Here is a 9,260-nt window from a genome sequence, read left to right on the forward strand (position 1 = left end):
GCAGGATCCTGGGAAGTTTTCTATACCTTGTACCATAGGCACCATGACCTTCAAAAAGGCCTTGTGTGACTTAGGGTCAAGTGTGAACCTCATGCCCCTCTCTGTAATGGAGAAATTAGGGATCTTAGAGGTGCAAGCTGCAAGAATCTCATTAGAAATGGCAGACAACTCAAGAAAACAAGCCCATGGACTTGTAAAGGATGTTCTGGTTAAGATTGAAGGCCATTACATTCCTACTGATTTCATAGTCCTAGAGACTGGGAAGTGCATGGATGAATCCATCATCCTTGGCAGACCCTTCCTAGCCACAGCAAAGGCTGTGATTGATGTTGATAGAGGAGAGTTGATCATTCAAGTGAATGAAGAATCCATGGTGTTTAAGGCCCAAGGATATCCCTCTATCATCATGGAGAAGAAGCATGAAGAGCTTCTCTCAAAACAGAGCCAAGCAGAGCCCCCACAGTCAAACTCTAAGTTTGGTGTTGGGAGGCCACAACCAAACTCTAAGTTTGGTGTTGAAACCCCACATTCAAACTCTAAGTTTGGTGTTGGGAGGTTTCAACACGGTTCTGAGCATTTCTGAGGCTCCATGAGAGCCCTCTGTCAAGCTAATGACATTAAAGAAGCGCTTGTTGGGAGGCAACCCAATGTTTTATAATTAATTATTTTCTTTTGTTATTTTATCTTTTCTGTAGGTTGATGATCATAAGAAGTCACAAAAACAATGAAAAAAGCAAAAACAAAATGAAAAACAGGAAGAAAAACAGCACACCCTGGAGGAAGATGCTGCTGGCGTTCAAACGCCAGTCAGCCTAGCAGTTGGGCGTTTAACGCCCAGTCTGGCACCTTTCTGGGCGTTTAACGCCAGAAAAGGGCACCAGACTGGCGTTAAACGCCAGTAAAGGGCACCAGACTGGCGTTAAACGCCAGTAAAGGGCAACAACCTGGCGTTAAACGCCAGGAATGGGCACCAGCCCGGCGTTTAACGCCAGAAATGGGTCAAAACGTGGATTTTGATGCCATTTGGTGCAAGGATGACTTTTCCTTGACACCACAGGATCTGTGGACCCCACAGGACCCTACCATCACTCTCTCTCTTCTTCCCCCATTCACCAATCACCTCAACACCTCTTCCCCAAAAACCCCTCACCTATCAAATCCCATCTTTCTCTTCACCACTCACATCCACCCTTCATAAAACCCCACCAACCTCACCCTTCAAATTCAAACCACTTTCCCTCCCAAACCCACCCTCAAATGGCCGAACCTTTACCCCCCTCTCTCCTATAAATACCCTTCTTCAACCCTTCATTTTCACACAACCTAAAGACCACTTCTTCCCCCTTTGGCCGAACACACTACCCTCCCCCTCTTCCTCATTTCTTCTTCTTCTACTCCTTTCTTTCTTCTTTTGCTCGAGGACGAGCAAACATTTTAAGTTTGGTGTGGTAAAAGCGTTGCTTTTTCGTTTTTCCATAACCATTATGGCACCAAAGGCCGGAGAAACCTCTAAAAAGAGGAAAGGGAAAGCAAAAGCTTCCACCTCCGAGTCATGGGAGATGGATAGATTCCTCTCAAAGGTGCATCAAGACCACTTCTATGAAGTTGTGGCCTTGAAGAAGGTGATCCCCGAAGTCCCCTTTTTACTCAAAAAGGGTGAATATCCGGAGATCCGCCATGAGATCCAAAGAAGAGGTTGGGAAGTTCTCACCAACCCCATTCAACAAGTTGGAATCTTGATGGTTCAAGAGTTCTATGCCAATGCATGGATCACAAAGAACCATAACCAAAGTGTGAACCCGAATCCAAAGAATTATATCACTATGGTTCGGGGGAAATACTTGGATTTTAGTCCGGAGAGTGTGAGGGTGGCGTTCAACTTGCCTATGATGCAAGGAGATGAGCATCCTTTCACTAGAAGGGTCAACTTTGATCAAAGGTTGGACCAAGTCCTCACAGTCATATGTGAAGAGGGCGCACAATGGAAGCAAGATTCAAGAGGAAAGCCGGTCCAATTGAGAAGGCATGACCTCAAGCCCGTGGCTAGAGGATGGTTAGAGTTCATACAACGCTCAATCATTCCCACTAGCAACCGGTCCGAAGTTACCATAGACCGGGCCATCATGATCCATAGTATCATGATTGGAGAGGAAATAGAGGTTCATGAGGTTATAGCTCAAGAACTCTATAAAGTGGCAGACAAGACCTCCACTGTGGCAAGGTTAGCCTTTCCTCACCTCATTTGTCACCTCTGTTATTCAGTTGGAGTTGACATAGGAGGAGATATCCCCATTGATGAGGACAAGCCCATCACCAAGAAAGGATGGAATACACAAGAGACCCCTCTCATCAAGAAATCCCTGAGATTCCTCAAGGGATGAACTTTCCTCCACAAAACTATTGGGAGCAACTAAACACCTCCCTAGGAGAATTAAGTTCCAATATGGGACAACTAAGGGTGGAGCATCAAGAACACTCCATTCTCCTCCATGAAATTAGAGAAGATCAAAGAATCATGAGGGAGGAGCAACAAAGACAAGGAAGAGACATTGAGGAGCTCAAGCACTCCATAGGACCTTCAAAAGCAAGGAAGAGCCGCCATCACTAAGGTGGACCCATTCCTTGATTTCCTTGTTCTTTATTCCTTTGTTTTTCGAATTTTATGCTTTATGTTATCCATGTTTGTGTCTTATGATCATTAGTGTCTTAGTGTCTATGCCTTAAAGTTATGAATGTCCTATGAATCCATCACCTTTCTTGAATAAAAATGTGCTTAATTGAAAAAGGAAGAATTGCATGAATTTTGAATTTTATAATAGTTTAATTATTTTGATGTGGTGGCAATATTTTTGTTCTCTGAATGTATGTGTAAACAGTGCATATGTATCTTGAATTTGTGGTTCATGAATGTTGGCTCTTGAAAGAATGATGAAAAAGGAGACATGTTACTGAGGATCTGAAAAATCAATAAAATGATTCTTGAAGCAAGAAAAAGCTATTCAAAAAAAAAAAAAAAAAAAAAAAGAGAAAAAAAACCGAAAAAAAAAAAATCGAAAAAAAAAAAAGAAAGAAAAGAAAGTAAAAGAAAAGAAATAAAGTTGTGATCCAAGGCAAATAAGAGTGTGCTTAAGAACCCTGGACACCTCTAATTGGGGACTTTAGCAAAGCTGAGTCACAATCTGAAAAGGTTCACCCAATTATGTGTCTGTGGCATGTATGTATCCGGTGGTAATACTGGAAGACAGAGTGCTTTGGGCCACAGCCAAGACTCAATAAATAGCTATGTTCAAGAATCATCATACTTTACTAGGAGAATCATTAACACTATCTGGACTCTGAGTTCCTAAAGAAGCCAACCATTCTGAATTTCAAGGGATAGATTGAGATGCCAAAACTGTTCAGAGACAGAAGGTTAAAAGCCCCGCTCATCTAATTAATACTGATCTTCACAGATGTTTTTGGAATTCATTGCATATTCTCTTCTTTTGATCTTATTTGATTTTCAGTTGCTTGAGGACAAGCAACAATTTAAGTTTGGTGTTGTGATGAGCGGATAATTTGTATACTTTTTGGCATTGTTTTTAGTATGTTTTTGATATCTTTTAGTTAGATTTTAGTACATTTTTATTAGTTTTTATTTAAAATTCACTTTTCTGGACTTTACTATGAGTTTGTGTGTTTTTCTGTGATTTTCAGGTATTTTCTGGCTGAAATTGAGGGACCTGAGCAAAAATCTGATTCAGAGACCAAAAAGGACTGCAGATGCTGTTGGATTCTGACCTCCCTGCACTCGAAGTGGATTTTCTGGAGCTACAGAAGCCTAATTGGCGCGCTCTCAACGGCGTTGGAAAGTAGACATCCAGGGCTTTCCAGCAATATATAATAGTCCATACTTTGTCCAAGATTTGATGGCCCAAACCCGCGAAGCAATCCGGCCTCAGGAATTCCAGCGTTAAACGCCGGAACAGGAATAAAAGTTGGAGTTAAACGCCCAAACTGGCATGGGAGCTGGCGTTTAACTCCAGAAAAGGTCTCTACACGAATTTCCTTGATTGCTCAGCCCAAGCACACACCAAGTGGGCCCGGAAGTGGATTTTTATGTCATTTACTCATTTCTGTACACCTTAGGTTACTAGTTTACTATTAATAGGACCTTTTACTATTGTATTAGTAGACTTTGGTAGCTATCTTCACTTTTATGCTATCTTAGATCTTTGGGAGGCTGGCCATTCGGCCATGCCTAGACCCTGTTCTTATGTATTTTCAACGGTGGAGTTTCTACACACCATAGATTAAGGGTGTGGAGCTCTGCTGTACCTCGAATATTAATGCAATTACTATTGTTCTTCCATTCAATTCCGCTTGTTCTTTTACCAAGATATCACTTGTTCTTCAACATGATGATGGTGATGATTGACGCCCATCACCACTCTCACCTATGAACAAGGTGACTGACAACCATTCTTGTTCTACAAGCATTCGAGGCTTAGTGAATATCTCTTGGATTCTTCGGAGTCTTCGTGGTATAGGCAGGACCTGATGGCAGCATTCAAGAGAATCCGGAAGGTCTAACCTTGTCTGTGGTGTTCTGAGTAGGATTCAATGACTGAATGACTGTGACGTGCTTCAAACCCTGAGGGCGGGGGCGTTAGTGATAACGCAAAAGAATCACTGGATTCTATTCCGCGCCTGATTGAGAACCGACAGATGAATTCCGCTATGCCGTGACAGGACATATGCAATCGCTTTCACTGAGAGGATGGGAGGTAGCTGCTGACAACAGTGAGACCCTACACGAGCTTGCCATGGAAAGGAGTAAGAAGGATTGGATGAAGGCTGTAGGAAAGCAGAGAGACGGAAGGGAAGGCATCTTCATACACTTGTCTGAAGCTCTTACACCAATGATATACATAAGTATCACTATCTTTATCTTTTATGTTATTTTCGTTCATCATCATCATATACATTTGAGTTTGCCTGACTAAGATTTACAAGATGACCATAGCTTGCTTCAATACTAACAATCTCCGTGGGATCGACCCTTACTCACGTAAGGTTTATTACTTGGACGACCCAGTGCACTTGCTGGTTAGTTGTGCGAAGTTGTGTAATGCCATGGTATTGAGCCACCAAGTTCTTGGAGCCATTACCGGGGATAATTTGAGTTGTGAAAAAGTATTGTTCACAATTTCGCCCGACCATTCTTCAACCTATGAACAAGGTGACTGACAACCATTCTTGTTCTACAAGCATCTGAGGCTTAGTGAATATCTCTTGGATTCTTCGGAATCCTCGTGGTATAGGCAGGACCTGATGGCGGCATTCAAGAGAATCCGGAAGGTCTAAACCTTGTCTGTGGTATTCTGAGTAGGATTCAATGATTGAATGACTGTGATGTGCTTCAAACCTGTAACCTACTGGGCGTTAGTGACAGACGCAAAAGAGTTATTCTATTCCGGTAGGGGAGGGAACCAAACCGGTGATTGGCGGCACTGTGACAGAGTGCTTTGCATTAGCTTTCACTGCGCGGATGGGAGGTAGCTGCTGACAACAGTGAGACCCTACACGAGTTTGCCATGGAAAGGAGTAAGAAGGATTGGATGAAGGCTGTAGGAAAGCAGAGAGACGGAAGGGAAGGCATCTTCATACACTTGTCTGAAGCTCTTACACCAATGATATACATAAGTATCACTATCTTTATCTTTTATGTTATTTTCGTTCATCATCATCATATACATTTGAGTTTGCCTGACTAAGATTTACAAGATGACCATAGCTTGCTTCAATACTAACAATCTCCGTGGGATCGACCCTTACTCACGTAAGGTTTATTACTTGGACGACCCAGTGCACTTGCTGGTTAGTTGTGCGAAGTTGTGTAATGCCATGGTATTAAGCGCACCAAGTTCTTGGAGCCATTACCGGGGATTATTTGAGTTGTGAAAAAGTATTGTTCACAATTTCGCCCGCACCAAGTTTTTGGCGCCGTTGCCGGGGATTGTTCATGTTTTGAGCAAGCTTTTGGTAACATCAGAGCCAAGATCCGGCAACAACATCAAATTTTTGGTGTTATTGCCCGGGATTGTTTAGGCTGGACAACTGACGGTTCATCTTGTTGCTTAGATTAGGTATTTTTTTTCGAAATTCTTGAAGGTGAATTCTAGAGTTTCATGATGATTTGTTGAAATCTGGCTGGCTGAGAAGCCATGTCTAATCTGATTGGACCGAGGTTTCAACTTATCACCACAAGAGCTTGTTGATTTCGTATCAATCTTGCTGTTGGAGCAGTGATCTGCTAAAGATTTGGCTGACCTTTGGTCATGTCTAGTGTTTTGGACCGAAGCTTTCTTTGAAAGCTTGGCTGGCTGTGAAGCCATGTCTAATTCCTGGACCGGAGTCTTAGACTAGCATTGCACTGATTCCTGGAATTCTCATTAAGAATTTTGATACCTTTTCCCACTTAATTTTCGAAAAACACAAAAAAAAAAAAATTTTACAAAACCAAAAAGACCAAAAATATTTGATGTTTCTTGCATAAGTTTAGTGTCTCATCCTAAGTTTGGTGTCAAATGCATGTTTTTGTTATAATTTTCGAATCCATGCATATATTTCTTTGTTTTGATCTTTGAATTCTATTGACTTGAAGTATTTTGTGTGTCTCATATGCAGTTTCATATTGTTAGTGTCAGTAGTACACAAACTGCTAAGTTTGGTGTCTTGCATGCATTGTTATTTGATTCTTGTCGCATTTTGATTATCAAAAATCCAAAAATATTTTTAATTTGTGTCCTTTCAAGTCAATGATACAAAGAATTGAAGATTCAAAACATGCTGCAGAGGAATTATACAGAAAAAGCTGAGCATTCAAAAATGCCCAGTGAAGAAGGCAGACTGGCGTTTAAACGCCAGCCAGGGTACCTGGTTGGGCGTTTAACGCCCAAAAAGGGTGCATTTTGGGCGTTAAACGCCAGAATGTATACCATTCTGGGCGTTTAACGCCAGGATGGTGCAGGGGGAAGATTTTGTTTTCAAAATCAAATTTTTTTTAGTTTTTCAAAATCAAATCTTTTTCAAATCAAATCTTTTCAATCAAATGTTTTCAAAATCAATTTCTTTCCTTTTTAAAAGATACTTACTAACAATTAATGATTTGATTGAACATCACAAGATTGTTACCTTTTCTGTTGAGAAAGGTTTGAATGTTTCAAATCATATCTTTCCTTGTTAGGCAAGTCATTCTTTTTTTAAAAATCATATCTTTTCAAATGGTTTTCAAATCATATCTTTTAAAAATGTTTTCAAATCATATCTTCTCAATCACATCTTTTTTTTTAAACTCATAACTTTTCAATTAAATCTTTTTAACCACATCTTTTTCAAAACAGTTTTCAATCAAATCTTTTTAATTTCTAATTTCAAATTCTTTTTCAAAAATCACTTAATTTCTTTTCCACTTTTATTTTCGAAAATTAATTAATGTTTTTCAAAATAATTTCAAAATTTTTCACTTGATTTTCGAAAATAAACTTCCCTCCTTCCCACATCCTTCTAATTATGGAGTACTACTCCTTCTAAATGCACAATTCGAACATTATCCAATTGAAGTTCGAATTTTCCTTCTCCTTCTTCTTTCTATTTCTCTTTTCCTCTGACACTTAAAGGAATCTCTATACTGTGACATAGAGGATTCCACATTTTCTTGTTCCCTTCTCTTTCATATGAGCAGGAGCAAGGACAAAGGCATTCTTGTTGAAGCTGATCCTGAACCTGAAAGGACTTTGAAGAGAAAGCTAAGAGAAGCCAAAGCACAACTCTCTTTAGAGGACCTGACCGAATTCTTCAAGGAAGAAAACATGGCAGCAGAAAACAACAACAATGCAAACAATGCAAGGAAGGTGCTGGGTGACTTTACTGCACCTACTCCTGATTTTTATGGGAGAAGCATCTCTATCCCTGCCATTGGAGCAAACAACTTTGAGCTTAAGCCTCAATTAGTTTCTCTAATGCAACAGAATTGCAAGTTCCATGGACTTCCAATGGAAGATCCTCATCAGTTTTTAGCTGAATTCTTGCAAATCTGTGACACAGTCAAGACTAATGGGGTTAACCCTGAGGTTTATAGACTGATGCTATTCCCTTTTGCTGTGAGAGACAGAGCTAGAATATGGTTGGACTCTCAACCTAAAGAAAGCCTGGACTCATGGGAAAAGCTAGTCAATGCCTTCTTGGCAAAATTCTTTCCACCACAAAGATGGAGTAAGCTTAGAGTGGAAGTCCAAACCTTTAGACAAAAGGATGGAGAATCCCTCTATGAAGCTTGGGAAAGATACAAACAATTAATCAGAAGATGTCCATCTGACATGCTTTCTGAATGGAGCATCATAGGTATTTTCTATGATGGTCTCTCTGAACTATCTAAGATGTCCTTGGATAGCTCTGCAGGAGGATCTCTTCATCTAAAGAAGACGCCTGCAGAAGCTCAAGAATTGATTGAAATGGTTGCAAATAACCAATTCATGTACACTTCTGAAAGAAATCCTGTGAACAATGGGACTAGTCAGAAGAAAGGAGTTCTTGAGATTGACACTCTGAATGCCATTTTGGCCCAGAATAAAATACTGACTCAACAAGTCAATTTGATTTCTCAAAGTCTGTCTGGAATGCAAAATGCACCAAACAGTACTACGGAAGCTTCATCTGAGGAAGAAGCTTATGATCCTGAGAACCCTTCCATGGAAGAGGTAAATTACCTAGGAGAACCCTATAGTAACACCTATAATTCTTCATGGAGAAATCACCCAAATCTTTCATGGAAGAATCACGAGAGACCTCAACAAGGTTTCAATAACAATGGTGGAAGAAACAGGTTTAACAATGGCAAGCCTTTTCCATCATCTTCTCAGCAACAGACAGAGAGCTCTAAGCAGAATAATTCTGACTTAGCAACCATGGTCTCTGATCTGATCAAAACCACTCAAAGTTTCATGACTGAAACTAGATCTTCCATTAGGAATTTGGAAGGACAAGTGGGTCAGCTGAGCAAGAAAATTACTGAACTTCCTCCAAGCACTCTCCCAAGTAACACTGAAGAAAATCCAAAAGGAGAGTGCAAAGCCATAAACATGGCCGATTTCTGGGAGGAAGAAGAGGCAGTGAACGCCACTGAGGAAGGCCTCACTGGACGTCCACTGGCCTCTAATGAGTTCCCCAATGAGGAACCTTGGGAATCTGAGGCTCAGACTGAGACCATAGAGATTCCC

At 40.7% G+C, this 9,260-nt stretch overlaps 1 non-coding gene across 1 annotated transcript; it reads right to left on the reverse strand.

Moving 5' to 3' along the window:
- Positions 1–8,258: 8,258 nt before the first annotated feature.
- On the reverse strand, positions 8,259–8,362 carry LOC130938140 (small nucleolar RNA R71). The gene has a single exon (XR_009069317.1). It is a non-coding gene; the product is annotated as a small nucleolar RNA R71 (small nucleolar RNA).
- Between the last annotated feature and the right edge of the window lie 898 nt (positions 8,363–9,260).

The sequence above is a fragment of the Arachis stenosperma genome, chromosome 6 (assembly GCF_014773155.1).
Source record: "Arachis stenosperma cultivar V10309 chromosome 6, arast.V10309.gnm1.PFL2, whole genome shotgun sequence".
NCBI lineage: Eukaryota > Viridiplantae > Streptophyta > Magnoliopsida > Fabales > Fabaceae > Arachis > Arachis stenosperma.